Below are 16,171 nucleotides of genomic sequence, written 5' to 3'. Positions count from 1 at the left end.
AAGTATCTTTCAATCTGCACTCAGAGTTCATCAGTTCTTTCTGCAGGGAAACAGCATTTTTTATCATAGGTCCTTTGGAATTGTCTTGAATGATTGGCTATCCCAGAGTAGCTAAATCTTATAATTGATTGTCACTTCACTTTGCATTAGTTCAGATAATACTTCCCAGGTTTTTCTGAAATATATCTGCTCATTATTTCTTATAGCAGAATAGTATTCCATCAAAATAATATGCTATAATTTGTTCAGTCATTCCACAATTGATGGACATTTCCTCAATTTCTAGTTCTTTTTCACTAAAAAAAAAAAGAGCTGATATATATATTTTTATAAATATAGATACATTCCCCTTTCTTTTGATCTTTTTTGGATACAGACATAGGGGTCATGTTTGTGGGTAAAAGAGTACGCAGAATGTTACAGCCCTTTGGGCATAGTGACAAAATGATTAACCTGAATGGTTGGATCAGTTCACAACTCCACCAACAGTGCATTGGTATCCATATTTTTCCACATCCCCTCCAGTATTTGTCATTTTTTTCTGGACATTGTATTTGATCTTCTACATGTGAATCAGTATCTCAAAGTTGTTTAAATTTGCATTTCTCTAATAAATAGTGATGTAGAACATTTTCTCCTGTGACTATTAAGAGCTCTGATTTCTTCTGAAAATTGGCTATTCATATCCCTTGACCATTTATCATTTGGGAAATGGCTCATATATTTTTCTAAAAATTGTCCTCACTTTGCCATATATTTGAAAAATGAGACTTTTTTCAGACTTTTGCCATAATTTCTTCTCATTTTGACTATATTATTTTTGCTTGTGCAAAACCATTTTTTAAATTTAATGTGATTAGAATTATATATTTTGCTCCCAATAATCTCCTGAAGGTAATTTTTTCCATGTATCCCTAATTTAATTGTGCTATTACCCTTTATATATGGTAGTTTTTCTAATATTTAACCAGCCCTGTATTTCTGGTATAAATAAAAGCTGGTCATAATGTATTATTCTGGTGACAAATTACTGTAATCTCTTTGCTAATATTTTCTTTTAAATTTCTGCATCAATATTCTCTAGGAAATTTGGTCTATAATTTTCTTTCTCTGTTTTGGATATTCCCCATAATTATCACATAATAGGAATTTGGTAGGACTCCACTTATTTTTCCAGAAAGTTTATAGTATTGCCATTGATTATACATTAAAAGATTGATAGAATTCACTTGAAAATCCATCTGACTCTAGAGATTTTTTTCTTACAATGTTCATTGATGTCTTGTTGAATTTCTTTTCCTAAAACAGGCTTATTTAAGTATTTTATTTCCTTTTTGGTTAATTTGGACTTTTTTTGTAAATATTCATCTACCTAATTTATGTTATCAAAGTTATTGACATAAAGTTGGACAAAATAGCTCCTAATTATTGCTTTAATTTCCTCTTTTATACTGGTAATTTGATTTTATTCTTTCAAATAAAATTAACCGAAGGTTTATCTATATTATTGGTTTATTCATAGAACAAGCTCTAAGTTTTATTTATTAAGTCCATAGTTTTCTTATTTTCAATTTTATTAACCTCTTTAATTTTCAGAATTTCTAATTTGAAATTTACTTAGGGATTTTTAATTTGTTCTTTTTCTAGGTTTTTTTTTAGTGGCAAGCCCAATTTGTTGATCTCCTCTTCCTTTTTTTTTTATTCATGCATGAATTTAAAGATATAAAATTTGTTCTTACAAATGCTTTGTTGGCATGCCATAAGTTTTGGTATGTTGTCTCATGATTGTCATTCTCTTTGATGCAATTATTGATTGTTTCTATGATTTGTTGTTTGACCCACTCATCCTTTAGGATGAGATTATTTAAATACCAATTCATTTTTGTCTGTGTTTCCATGACCTTTTATTACACATAAGTTTTTATTGTGTCATGATCTAAAAAGGATGCATTTACTATTTCCATCATTCTTAATTTGACTGTGAGGTTGTAATGCCCTAATACATGGTCAATTTTTGTGTATGTGCTATGTACTGCTGAGAAAAAGGTAGATTCTTTCTATTTCCATTCAATTTTCTACACAGGTCTATCACATATAAATTTTCTAAAATACTATTCAATTTCCTAACTTATTTCTTATTTATTTTGTGTTTAGATTTATCTGATTCTGATTGGGAGAGGTTGAGGTCCCCCACTAGTATAGTTTTGCTTTCTACTTCTCCCTGTAATTCATTTAACTTCTCCTTTAAAAAATTGTATGCTATACCACTTGGTGCATATATGTTTAGTATTGATAATTACTTCATTTTCTATGGTATCTTTTAGGTAAGATTTAGTTTCCTTCCTTATCTCTCTCTCTCTGTCTGTGTCTCTGTCTCTCTATCTCTCTGTCTTTCTGTCTCTACCTGTCTCTGTTTCAGTCTCTCTCTCTCTTTGTGGGGCAATGCGTGTGAAATGACTTGCCCAGGGTCACACAGCTAGTAAATGTCAAGTGTCTGAGGTCAGTTTTGAACTCAGGTCATCCTGAATCCATTGCCAGTGCTTTATCAACTGCACCACCTAGCTGCCCCTATGTCTTTTAATTAGATCTATTTTTGCTTTTGCTTCTTCTTTGTCTGAGATAAGAATTGCTCCCCTTACTTTTTTTTTTTACTTCATCTGAAGCATAATATAATCTCCTTTATTCTACATGTATCTCTCTGCTACAAATGTGTTTCTTTTAAATGACATATTGTATGATTCTTCTTTTAAATTCACTCTGCTAAATGCTTCCATTTTATAGGAGAGTTCATCCAATTGACCATTATAATTTGGATTACAAACTGTATATTTCCTTCCATCCTATTTTTCCCTTGTTCATACTTTTATTCCTCTTCATTAGTACTTTCCTTCCGACCACTGCCTTACTCAGTCTGATGTCCCTTCTACCTGACCCCATCCATTTTCTTTCCCCTTCCCCCTCTTACTTCTGTCCATCCTTCTATTAGCACCTCCCCCCTTTTCCCCCTTTACCCTGGTAATTTCCTATAGGGTTAAGATGAATTTCTGTACCCAACTGAGTATATATTTTATTCTCTCTTTGAGCCAAATCCAATAAGAATAAGGTTGAAACAATGCTCATCTCCTCCCTCTTTTCCTTCTACTATAATAGGAATTTTGTGCCTCTTCTTGTGATGTAATTTACCCCATTCTGCCTCTTTTCCTCCTTTCCAAGTACATTTTTATACCCCTTAAGTTTTTTTTTTTATATTATCACATCATAATAAACTTATACCCTCATCCTCTATCTATACTCCCTTTATGTGCCCTAGTAGACATACAGTTCTCAAAAATTAGAAGTATTGTATTCCTATGTAGGGATGTAAATATGTTTACCTTTATTTAATAACATGGTTTTCCCCCCTATTTTACTTTTTTATGTTTCTCTTGAGTCTTGTATTTCAAGATCAAATTTTCTGTTTAGCTCTGGTTTTTTCATCGAGAAAGTTTGAAAGTTCCCAATTTCATTGAATGTCCATCTTTTTCCCTGAAAAAAATTATGCTCATTTTTGCTGGTTAGCCCATTTTTTGTTATAATCCAAGTTCCTTTCCCTTCTGGAATATCATATTCCAAACCCCCTGATCTTTAAGGTTGAAGCTGCCAGGTTCTGTGAAATCCTTGCTGTGGCTCCTTGATATTTAAATTGTTTCTCTCTAGATGCTTATAGTATTTTCTCCTTCACCTGATAATTCTAAATTTTGGCTACAATATTCCTTAGAGTTTTCATTTTTGGGTCTCTTTCAGGTGGTGATCAATGGAGTCTTTCAATGGCTATTTTAGCCATTTGTTCTAGGATATTAGTACAGTACTCCATGAAAATTTCCTTAAATATGCTGCACAGGTTCCTTTTTTTTTTTAACAATCATAATTTTCAGTTTGTCCAGTAATTGTTAAATTGTCTCTTCTGGATCTTTTTTTCCAGGTCAGTTATTTTTGTGGTGAGGTATTTTACATTTTCTTCCATTTTTACATTCTTTTGATTCTGTTTTACTGGTTTCTGATGTCTTCCATCTGTCCTATTCTAAATTGTAAGGAATTATACTCTTCAGTCAGCTTTTGCATCTCCTTTTCCATTTTGCCAATTTTAATCTTTAAGAAATTGTTTCCTTCAGTGGATTTTTTTTCAAATTTGGCCAATTATATTGTTTAAGGCATTGTTTTTCCTTAGTCATTTTTTGCCCTTCTTTTCCTAAGCTATTGACTCTCTTACATAACTTTCATTTCCTTTCCAATTTTCCTGCAACTTTTCTTATTTGGCTTTTAAAATCTTTTCTAAACTCTTCCAAGATCTCCTTCTGAGGCACAGGGTGGAGTGTTCCAAGCTTCTTTTGCTGAACACCGTAGGCCTAATCATTGGTTTTCTCCTCTGAAGCCTCAGTGGCTCATGGCAGTTTGCTCACTATACTCAGGTGGCCCAGTCTAGTAGCACCTGTTGTGTAGTGGATAACCCAGCTGGCATTTTGCCTTCTGCATTAGTGCTGGGTGCCTCACAACTGGCCTGTTGTGCCACTAGCCTGCTGAATTAGGACCTAGGGTGTTCAGCTGTTTATGTGTGCTCTGGCTAAGAGCCTCCCTTTAGCATGCCCAGAAACCCTCTGCACTGTGTTGTACTCCCCTTTTACCCAGGAGAGATGGACCTATTCTGAAGTCCTTCTAAGTTATTTAATCTAGAAGATTGTTTCATTCCATCTTTTTGCAGGTTCTGTAGCTCCAGAATCCATTTAGAGGCTTGATTTAATGTTCTTTCAGAGGAAAATTTGGGAGAGCTCAGGCAAAGTTCCTGGCTTCATTCTTCCATCTTGGTTTTACCCTTCTGTTAATTGTCCTTCATCTCTTGTTCTTATTTCTCTACCCAATTTTCCCTCGATCTCTTGTAGGAATTTATTTTGATTTGGGGACACTGCCTTTGGGCTGAGATTAAAAAGCCTTAGGCTGGGGGGGAGCAGCTAGATGGCACTGTGGTTAGAGCACTGGCCCTGGATTCAGGAGTACCTCAGTTCAAATCCAGCCTCAGACACTTGACACTTACTAGCTGTGTGACCCTGGGCAAGTCACTTAACCCCCATTGCCCCACAAAAAAAAAATCTACTTAATTTAGTCTAGCCACTTAAAAAAAAAAAAAAAAGCCTTAGGCTCTCATGGTTTTTTTCTGTGTGAGAGGCTGGTGCCCCTCCCCCTCCACTTCGGCTGAGCCAAAAAAGCCCTGTGGGCTTTTCAGGACACCCGGTTAGATGGCGGGAGGGGGGGAAGCTCCAGCTACCTATGTCCTGAGGGGAGCTGCCCTGGAGATCCTAGGCTTATCCTACCAGGCCCTAGCATAGCCCGTGCAGAGGTCCCAGGCACACAGCAGGGGGCACGGGCCCCTTGACTCCTGCTGGGCACAGCCTTAATGTGGCTGGCAGATTAGCTTGGCGTGGGGGGGGGGAGGCACAGAGAGCCCAAGGTTTGAGGGGAGATATACAGGGCTAGCAAGAGAGTGAGGGGGGGGATGTCGGAGCACTAGGAGGACACAAGGAGGCCAGAAGATTAAGAGGACAGACAGAAGTGGGGCTGCTACAAGGATGCTAAGGAGACTGAGGCTATGTAAAGAGAGGGGCTGACAGAGATGGAGAAAAGGCTAAGAGCAAGGAAGAACACCAGAAGGCTAGAGACATGGAGAGGTTGGTGAGAAAGGGACGCTAGGGAAGCCAGGGGGTTGGCAACAGAGGTGAGGACGCTAAGGGGCTTTTCAGGGGGGTTGAGAAAGTGAAAGGGGCTTGTGGGTTAAAAGTGAAAGTGAAGCAGGGGAGCCAGAGTGAAGGGGGAAAAGAGTGAAAGTTGGAGAAAGCTGGAGTATACCCTAAGGCAAGAGGCAGCAATGGCCCTTATTGTATTAAAAGCAGACAGGTTGTATAACTTGCATTTCTTAACCTTTATGGTTTACATAGATTTTTGTAAATAAACTCTGCTTTGGTTGTTTAACTAAGAAGCTTCTTAATCATTTGTTTATCCATTTGGGAGCAGTGTGGAGAAATTTTTAAATGGCCCATATTAAATTAATAGCAGTCAGATAGCCAGACAGTCAAAAGTCCCCACAGTAGTTCCCAGTTAGATTAGTTCCCCCCCCAAATTAGCCCAAGTTAATAAAATATTCTTACATTTGATTGGTAACCACGGCAGGAATTATGGCCCAATTATAATTATTCTAGACTTATAATTTTTCATATACTTAATTTTTCATAACAGTCCAGTTATATTTTTCAAATTAGATATAGTTAATAATTTCTTTTACACTCTCTTATTTGATCTTGGAAATACTTTTTTAAAGCTATTTTGGGAATTTTTTGTTGGATTTTTATCCAATTCTTATTTCTTTTTCTTTGAGGTTTTGCTTTTAGCTGTTTTGACATCATTCTCTTGAGTTTGCATCTTAATATTCTCTGTCACATAGTAGCTTTTTATGACTGGCTTTTGTTATTGTTGTTATTCTTGTTCTTGTCATCATTGTTGTTGTTTGCTCATTTTTTCAGCCTCTTTTTTGACCTTGCAGTTTTTTGTTTGTTTGTCTGTTTGTTTGTTTGTTTGTTAAAGTCAGGCTCTCTTCCCAGCATTGGTGTGTGATTGGCACCAACCCAAATTTCAGGCTTTTTTGAACTTCTGTTTTTAGAGCTAGTTCTGAGGTTTGGGGAACTTTTAATGCTTTGTGGGTAGTTTTAAATGACCAAAGGTGTGATCAGTGCTTTCCTCATCTGAGCTTTGCTTCTTAGCAGGAAGAGCCCCTCATTCCTTGCAGCATCAAGTGATATTGCTCCTATGGGTGCCTGCTCCCTTGGGACCAGAAGTGATATTTTTCCTAAGTTCCCTCATGAGAGAAAGTGCTCTCCCTACTCTTCAACTGATTTGGAAATGAGTATAGGCAATAGTGTTGCAAGAGTGTTCAAGTCTGTGCCCAGTGCTAGCACATGGGTCCTCCATAATCTCCTTCTGACTGCCTAATCTCTGCTGCTTCTATAACAACCATTTAGTACCTCCACTGGCATTGCATCTATGTGGGCTCCAAGCTAGCCTCCACTTCTATGTCACAAATCTCTCATTCTAACTTCCGAAATTGTGCTGGGCTGGAAGAATGTCTCATTCTGACTTTTTGTTGTCTCTATTGCTCCAGAATTCAATTTCAAGAATCATTTTATAGTTGTTTGGATGGACATATTGGATGATTTCTTATGTAGTGTGTCCTCTAATGTTCCATCTTAGCTCTTCCTCTGGAAGTCCACAAATTCATTAAAAAAAAAAATCTTCAGGGGAATGGGGAAATGTATATGTATGGCATGGTAACACAAGTACACTTTAAGAGGTCTATGACTAAATGTGCATGTTTTGAATAAAGATAACACCATAGCATCCTAACCATATATTCAATCCTGAAACTCACTTGAAGGCTCTTCTTTGTGGTTAAACTTTAGTCTATAACAAGGCTGGCGACTATGTTAGAATAATATAAAACAACGGAGAACAATATTGGGAATCATAGAGCAGACACAGGGGAGGTGGTAGTCCTTGCTCAATAAAGATAAAGGAAAGATTTCTGCTTAATAACTGTCCCATGGAAGAAAAGTTAAATATTTATAATAAGTGTCAGAGACCTTATAACTGTTTTTATCTTATGAGAATTTTTTGCATTAGGAAACTAACTTCACTGAGAAAGAGTTATGCCTCCATAAATACTATTACACAATAGAAAGGGGTATTTATGATGCCCCAGGAAGAGCCAGAAATAATATTAGAGTGATATTGAATAACATGGATTTAGGAATGGAAATAAATCCTGGTAACAACAGGTGAGAGAAGTGGGCTGATAAAAATATGCCTAATGGCTGCACTATCTTAATTTACTTTTTGTATATTTGTGTGTATATGATGTAAAGAGGCATCATTAAACCATAACAAAAAGGTTTACATTACCCTAATACTACAAAGATATACAACAAAGATACAGTAACTGGTATCTTCATCTTTTGCTAAATATGGCCTCTCTTGTTCCTTATGGAGAGGAGTCAAAAATTGATGTCTTAGTGCCCTCCCAAAGTGCCTAAAGCCAATGTCCTTTTCTTATCTATTTGGGAGGTTGCCTAAGGCCACAAGGAGGGACAAAGACAAATCTTGACTTATGCTTAAACCAGAGGGCTATAAACATGGAAATGAGAGCATCTCCAATTTTGGATGCCCAGAAAAGAGAATCAGAAGCCAGTGACTGAAACAGAGAGTTCTTGGTTGAACTATAGTAGTTTTAGGTTAGGACAGAAGATGGGCAAGCAGAGAAATAAGGTACTGGTCAACTAATCAAATACTGTGGTCAGGCAGAAGAGAAAGAGCTATACTTCAAAAGGAAAAGAACAAATCTTGTCTACCTCATTCTATATTATAAGGAGGATTCAGAACATGATTTTGACACAGTGACCCAAGTCAGGTCCTGAAGTTATAGATGATAAGAGGATAATTCTGATCCTGAGGGTAGAAATTGTTCCTAGTATTGCCATCAAATTGGTAATAGGACAGTGGTAGTGGAAACCAGATTCAAGTGAGGAAAAGACCAGGGAGAGCCTACACACCCTATTTAAAAGAGCAACACGGGAAAGAAATGTTGGTATATTATTTACTATCAGAAATAGAAAAATATGTAAGACACATCTATCTGGACACACAAATGATCTGGAAAGCAAGTCAAAAGATCAAGGTGAAATAATTTAAGAAGGGGGAAAAACTAACTGGATAACATATTTCAAGAAAATATAGGGGCAGCTAGGTGGTGCAGTGGATAAAGCACCAGCCCTGGATTCAGGAGTAACTGAGTTCAAATCCAGCCTCAGACATTTGACACTTACTAGCTGTGTCCCTGGGCAAATCACTTAACCCTCATTGCCCTGCATAACAAAACAAAACAAAACAAAACAAAACAAAAACAAACAAAACAAAGAAATCATGTAAAAAACTGCCAGTGTCTATTGAAACCATAAGTAAAAGTAAATAATAATAATAAAAAAACCACAAACAAACAACACTGGTCACACCCTGAAATAAATCTCAAACTAGAAATACCCAAGAATGTCATCTTAAAAACAAATAAAGAAACCAGAATTTCCACATCAAAGAAAAAATATGGCAAGCAGTTGGAAAGAAAGATTTCAAGTAAAAAGGATTATAGTTAGCAACACATAGAGTATGCTACTATTACTTTAGAGAAGAAATCTTGCAATAGAATATTACAAAGTTCTATAATTAACACTATCTTCTACAAAATTGGCTATAATACTTGCAGATGGATGAAGGTTAAACATGCAGAGCTTAATATAGACATACATTAAATTCAATTGGAAAATAAGCAGTGATATGATTAGAGGGATTTAGGTGGTAGCATCCATCGAGTTTGAAGCAGAACAGACACAGGCTAAACAAAAATATTTGCATATGGTAGGTAAGTCATAAAGGTTCTCTTATTTAAAAGAAAGTGCAAGAATCAGTTATCAGTGAATATATATATATATATATATATATATGTGTGTGTGTGTGTGTATGTATGTACCTTTTGACCCTAGATAAATCCAGCAAAAAGATAAAGAACATAAAATCACAAATAGAAAAAAATGGATAATAGAGAAAACTTATATATATATATATATATATATATATATATACACACACACACACACACACACACACACACATATATATATATTTAGTGAGGCAATTGGGGTTAAGCGACTTGCCCAGGGTCACACAGCTAGTAAGTGTTAAGTGTCTGAGACCAAATTTGAACTCAGGTACTCCTGACTCCAAGGCTGATGCTCTATCCACTGTGCCACCTAGCTGCCCCTATATTTTTAACTTAGAACTGAAGTAATAACAGGTTTGTTTAATAACATTTTAAATATTTAAATTTTTTTTTTAAATGACTTTATTTTTTGCAGGGCAATGAGGGTTAAGTGACTTGCCCATGGTCACACAGCTAGTTAAGTGTCAAGTGGCTGAGGCCAGATTTGAACTCAGGGAGTCCTGAATCCAGGGCCAGTGCTTTATCCACTGCACCACCTAGCTGCCCCCTAAATATTTAAAATTAATAGATGGGGGGACAGCTAGGTGACACAGTGGATAAAGCACCAGCCCTGGATTCAGGAGGACCTGAGTTCAAATCCAGCTTTAGACATTTGACACTTACTACCTGTGTGACCCTGGGCAAGTCACTTAACCCTCATTGCCCCACAAAACAAAAAACAAAACAAAACAAAAAACTAATAGATGAGGTGATCACTTATTTAGGTTGAGGAACAATCAATGGACAGTCCATTAATATTCAAGAGAACTTGCAGGTCCATACCCACCATGCTGAATTAACTCCCTTTGGTGATAAATTTATTGGAAACATGAATGAGTGAAACTGGAAGGACAAAATTAAATTGGTTCTAATCTAGCATTTTGAGCCAACTTCATTCAATTCTTTCTCATGGTAGATTAATGCAAAACAAATGGTCAGCAACCACTACATTATTTTGAGAGATGTGATAAACTATTAAATTCTAGGTATTTCAACTGCTTACATTCCTGCTTGATTTTTATAAGAAACTTGCTTGTCTGCTAGGATTAGTATGGATTTAAATTTGGGGTTCTGTTTTGGAGTGGAAATATCTGCCTAATTTTAAATCATCGCGGAATCATACTGTATTAGATCTAGGTAGCAGGGTTATAATTATAGCTTCTTTCTAGCTTCCCAATGGCTGATTCTTCCATCCACAGCTATATATTTTTGCTCTTGTACCACCACAAAAACACCTTTGCCAAGATATGTGGGGAAAGTAGCATGAAGTAAAGTTGGGGAATTGGTCACATGAATCCAGCATGATAACATAACAGTTTATTGATAAGCACATAGCTTTTGGAATAGTATGGACATTTTTATACTCCGTTGATTTGGTCAAGGAAAATGTAAATAAATATGAAACCATGTAAGCCAAATGAATGATTTGTTTTAGGATCACTTCAGCCAGCTGACGATGTTTGTATTTGGGGGGCAGATGGCAATAGAGGTATCGTTAACCATGGATCAATAAGCATTTATTAAATGTGTACTATGTTCCAGATATTATGGGAAATAATTTACTAGCTAAGGAGAATGCATCAATGAAAATAGTAAGGAAAAAGAAACAGTAATGCCAGTATCTGAGGCAGCAGTCCCACTTTGGGCAGACATCCTTATGTATCTTATAGTATTTCTTTCACTGTAAATAGAATTTCTAACAATGAGAATGCTTTTGCGGCCATACTCTTTCTTAATCGAGGTATTCTCACATTTAATTTTCAATTTAACTTTGCTAAAAGCCTAGGAAGACCTTTAACCCTCTCCAAAACTATATTAATAAAGATGCATACAGGTTACCACATAATCCAGGCCAATAGTGTTCAATATATCTCTTTTTTCTTGTCTCAGGAGGCAAAACATCTTCACAAACTCCATCATCCTTATAGCCTCCAGATTCTCCACAAAGGACTCTTAAGTACATTATTTTATTTCTCTGAAAGGAAGACTTCTACAGCAGATTTTTCACCTTGGTCCCCTAGCTGTTTTCAGGAAATTAGAAGTAAAAGAATTTAAATGGATTTCCTAATGATTAAAAGATCCATTAGGAGGCAGTTATCTAAGAAAAGTCTACTCTCAGTTCTTCATACTTCCTAAAAACACAGAACTTGATAACATATACAAGTCACTGTTAAAAGTGAGATTTCTAAAATTAGAGCATCTCTCTCTCTCTCTCTCTCTCTCTCTCTCTCTCTCTCTCTCTCTCTCTCTCTCCTCTCAATCTCCATGTCTCTATGTCTGTCGGTCTTCCTCCATAAAACACAATCACTTGATGAATCTGTACTATGATGATTATCACTGTGAATTTAGTGAATTGCATTTACAATGAATATGCTTATCCATGCTCCAATTTCTTGTTTACTAAAATTTCAAAGTTTTCACTTCCAACACACCTCATTTTCAAAGCTTTGGGTTACTCTAGTTGTCATCAAATGTAAAATAGTTCCTTCTTTATTAAAACATTTGGCTCCTTTTATTTTATTTAGCCTAATTGTAGATTCAGAAACACTTAAATAATATATACATGCATACATGCATGCATGCATACATGCATACATAGTATATGCACACATACCCACCATGAATTGAGGTTGGTAATGATAAACAATTAGTTTCACTTGGAAAAAAAATCTAGAGAGACTCAGTTACTATGAAAAATACTTCTCTTTCCTAATACAAATACAGTTCTTTCAATGAAGTCTTAATAATTTCCATTCTGACATTTGAATCCATCCTTGCTGTGGAACAGAGCCTGACGTCTCAGAGGCTGCCCAGTCTAATAAATGCTAGACCTGGTGCAAAGTCTGAGGAGTTACAGTGACAAACTAGAGGTGACTGCAGTATTGCTCTGTCTCCATTACTTTATCAGCAATGAAGTGAGTTTATCAGATGTGACCTTCATGCCTGACCTGAAGAATCATCCTTGCTTTCCAAAGAGAGGGAACTAAGGAAACATGATTCAGTTTTGATCTGGACATTTAATGAAATAAAACCATTTACCTTCAAGGATAGGTCACTTCTTTCATGGCATTCTTTTTATTTCAATCACACATGATATAATGCTGATTGATTGTTTAACAAGTTTTTATGATAATGGAACATGATGTAGTAAAGATACAGCACTTCTAGTAATTTAAAGTCTAAACTGACCTACTGATGTGTGTGTATTTCTGTACCTTTATACTAATTATCTATAATAATAAGAGTCACAAACACATGGATAGTTTAAAATAGGCGATACTTTTTTTTTTGGAAGTCTGTCAAAATCATAGTGAGAAATTGATTTAGTCATCCATAAAGTCAAATCAACAAGCATTTATTGGGTCTCTACTAGATGCTAGACACTGTGATAGGCACTGGAAATGCAAAGAAAGATAAGAAGTCCCAACTCCCAAGAAGTCACAGTCTAATGAACAAACCACCTGCTCTCATTTATCTACATGTCAAATCCTGTCCTTATTCTTATGGAGAGAGGCGACCAGTAAGAGGTGAATTTTAAAAAATGATTGTTAATGGACAAATAACCTTGATTTGATTTGAGAAGCTGATTAAGGAGATAGGAGAGCACATTATCTTTGATCAATTTAAGTACCCAGATCTAGAGAAACTATAAAACAGTGTATTGAAAATCCAAACTGATTGAATGAGTGAGTGATATTCAAAATATTATTGAAAGTAAAAGACATAGCACAGGTTTGGAGGAGGCCAAAAAACTTTTTTTTTTCAAAAAAAAAAAAAGAAAGAAACAAAAAAAGAAAAATGAGAAGAATAAAGAACCTACAAACTATAAGTCAATGGGCTTGACTTTGATTCTTTAAAAAATCCAGAATGCAAAATTTAAGGAGGTTTTTGAATATCTAGAAAAAGAAATGTAGATTACTAAAATGCAAAAGACCTAAGAGATTAAACCTAATTTTCTTGTTTTTTAAAGAGTTAGACTGCTAGATCAGGAATGGTATATAGTTTTCCATGATTTTAGCAAAGCATGGGAAATTTTTTTCTTATGAATTCCTGTGGAAAATGTTGATATATTTAGGTGAGATGATAAAACAATTGATGCAAATGAAAGTGATTAATCACCATGACCATTCTCTACCATCATGCCTTGCAAACAGTTGTTTAGTTGATTAGTCATGTATGACTTTTCATGACCCCATTTGGGCTTTTCTTGAGAAACATACTGGAGCAGTTTGCCAATTCCTTCTCTAACTCATTTTACAGATGAAGAACTGAGGCAAACAGGGTTAGCGACTTGCCCAGGGTCACACAGCAAGTAAGTATCTGAGATCAGATTTGAATTCAGGTCCTTCTGCCTTCATGCCCAGCACTCTATCCACTGTGACACCTAGTGACCCCTTAGGAGGTCTCAGATGAAGTGCCATAGGAATTTAGGTTTAGCTATGAATTCTTTATCATTTCATATTAATATATACAGTTCTAGGTATTACATTTTAGGAAGGTTCTAACAGGCTAGAGAGCATCCAGAGGAGGATGAAGATGTTGTGATCATTGCATATAGTCAGTGGTTAAAGAATCTAAGGATGGTTTTCCTGGAGAGAACACTTGGGACAGAAAGAAGAAAGATAATAAAATAAATATTTTCATGAAAGTACAATTAAACTCCTGTTTGTCTTATGAGGAGAAACTTAGAACCAACAGGTAGAATTTGAAGAAAAATTGAATTTGGACTGGTATAAGTAAAAAAAAAATTCAACATTTAGAACTATATAAAAAAGTAGAACTGACTGGCTTAGAAGTTAGTGGATTGCTTCTCATCAGGGATTTTCAAATGTAGACTAATGAATACATTGGGGGCTTGTTTCAGAAGATCAGATTTTGGATGCACTCTAAGGCTTCTGATGTGTTTTTCAATTCTCTGACTTCTTACATTCAGAGAACAGAAAATCAGAAACAAGTAGGAACAGTGAAAATGCATTAGTTGTAGCTCTGCTTATTGTAGAACACTGTCGCTCTTCTCTTAACAGGCTCAGTTAATTAGGGATTGGCATATTCATTTATCCAGGTGGCAATGGAGGAAAACTCTCAGGAAATTAGGGAGATTCCTCATAAGTAAAGCAATTATGGTGCTGCAACAATACCTTTCCACCTAACAATTAGTTAGTGAACTAACCATTGTGTCCCTCTTTGAGGAGGGAATATTATATGGTTTATGACATGGAAAGATATTTTTTGTTGTTCAGTCATTTTCAGTCATGTCTAATTCTTTGTGATGCTATTTGGTATTTTTTTTGTCAAAACATTGAAGTGGATTGCATTTCCTTCTCCAGCTTATTTTCCAGATGAGGAAATTGAACAAAGAGGATTAAGTTACTTGCCCAGGGTCACACAGTTGGCCACATAACTGCCCAAAATGGTATTACTCAATTACAGTAGCCTGCTAAAAATTATGAAGGCCTTTTTTTTTCATCAACATCCTTGATTCTTGAGTTTTTTTGAGTTGTTCTTTCATATCTTTTACATAAAAAACAATGGTATATGATTGGGGGAAGGAGGAGAAACATGGGAAATATTAAAACTGAGAGGGTAATTAGAATATGAAAGTGAAACATAAACTGTGCCAAAGTAAGATGAGTAGGATAAGCAAAACATAGGTAAAAGAGGCAAAATCATAAATATAATGATAAAATATAGTTATAAAAATCAGACAAAGGTGGACAAGCCTCAAGAAGTTATGAAGAAAGCCAATGATATGAAGATCTTTCCTTTTGATAGAAAGATGGAATGTATCACAGACATTAAACTTTAGGTACTGAGAGAACTATTCAAACAGAAATGAGGAAATCTTTAACTCCTGTTTGATTTTCCAGCCAACTTCCTATTCCCTCCCCTCAATCACATGAACAGATTTTTATTTCCTGAGGTCACATTAAAATAACTATATTTTATTGAACAGTGGACAATAACTCCATATTATGGTTAAAAAACAAGAAGTACTTAATAGAAAAAGCTGATCATCAATAGGCTAGAGACCATGAAAGAAAAGATCTTATTCTAGGGATCTTTGTGTGTCTTTGTGTGTCTCTTTCATAAATTAACTTCCATCATAGTATGGTGAGATCAGAAATGATGTTAGATTCACTTCAATTCTACAAAGGTCAGAAAAGTAGTTTTTGTGGGGAGAAAGGCAATGGTTTTAAACTTTCATTCAAACACACACATACATATATGTGTATATAAGTATATAAATAAAACATAGATTAGTTAGAAATATGCTACTTGTCTGCGGAATCAAGTAAGTAGCATATACCCATAGATTTAAACCTGAAAGGTACCATAGAGGTAATTTAGTTCAACCCTCTCATTTTACAGATGGAAGTGTTATTGGAATAATTGCTTTCAGTAGAGGTGTATACCCAAATAAAATCACAGGTCTTTAAGATGTTGGCATATTTTTATGAGAACTATATTATTTAATTAGGATTCAATGAAATTGATATGTAAAATACGGAACACTTTGTGTTCTTTGTAGATAGTTTGGGTTATAACCATGCTTACAACTATATA

This window comes from Dromiciops gliroides, chromosome 4 (genome assembly GCF_019393635.1).
Source record: "Dromiciops gliroides isolate mDroGli1 chromosome 4, mDroGli1.pri, whole genome shotgun sequence".
In the NCBI taxonomy this organism is placed as follows: domain Eukaryota; kingdom Metazoa; phylum Chordata; class Mammalia; order Microbiotheria; family Microbiotheriidae; genus Dromiciops; species Dromiciops gliroides.
Note: the sequence above shows the minus strand (reverse complement) of the source record.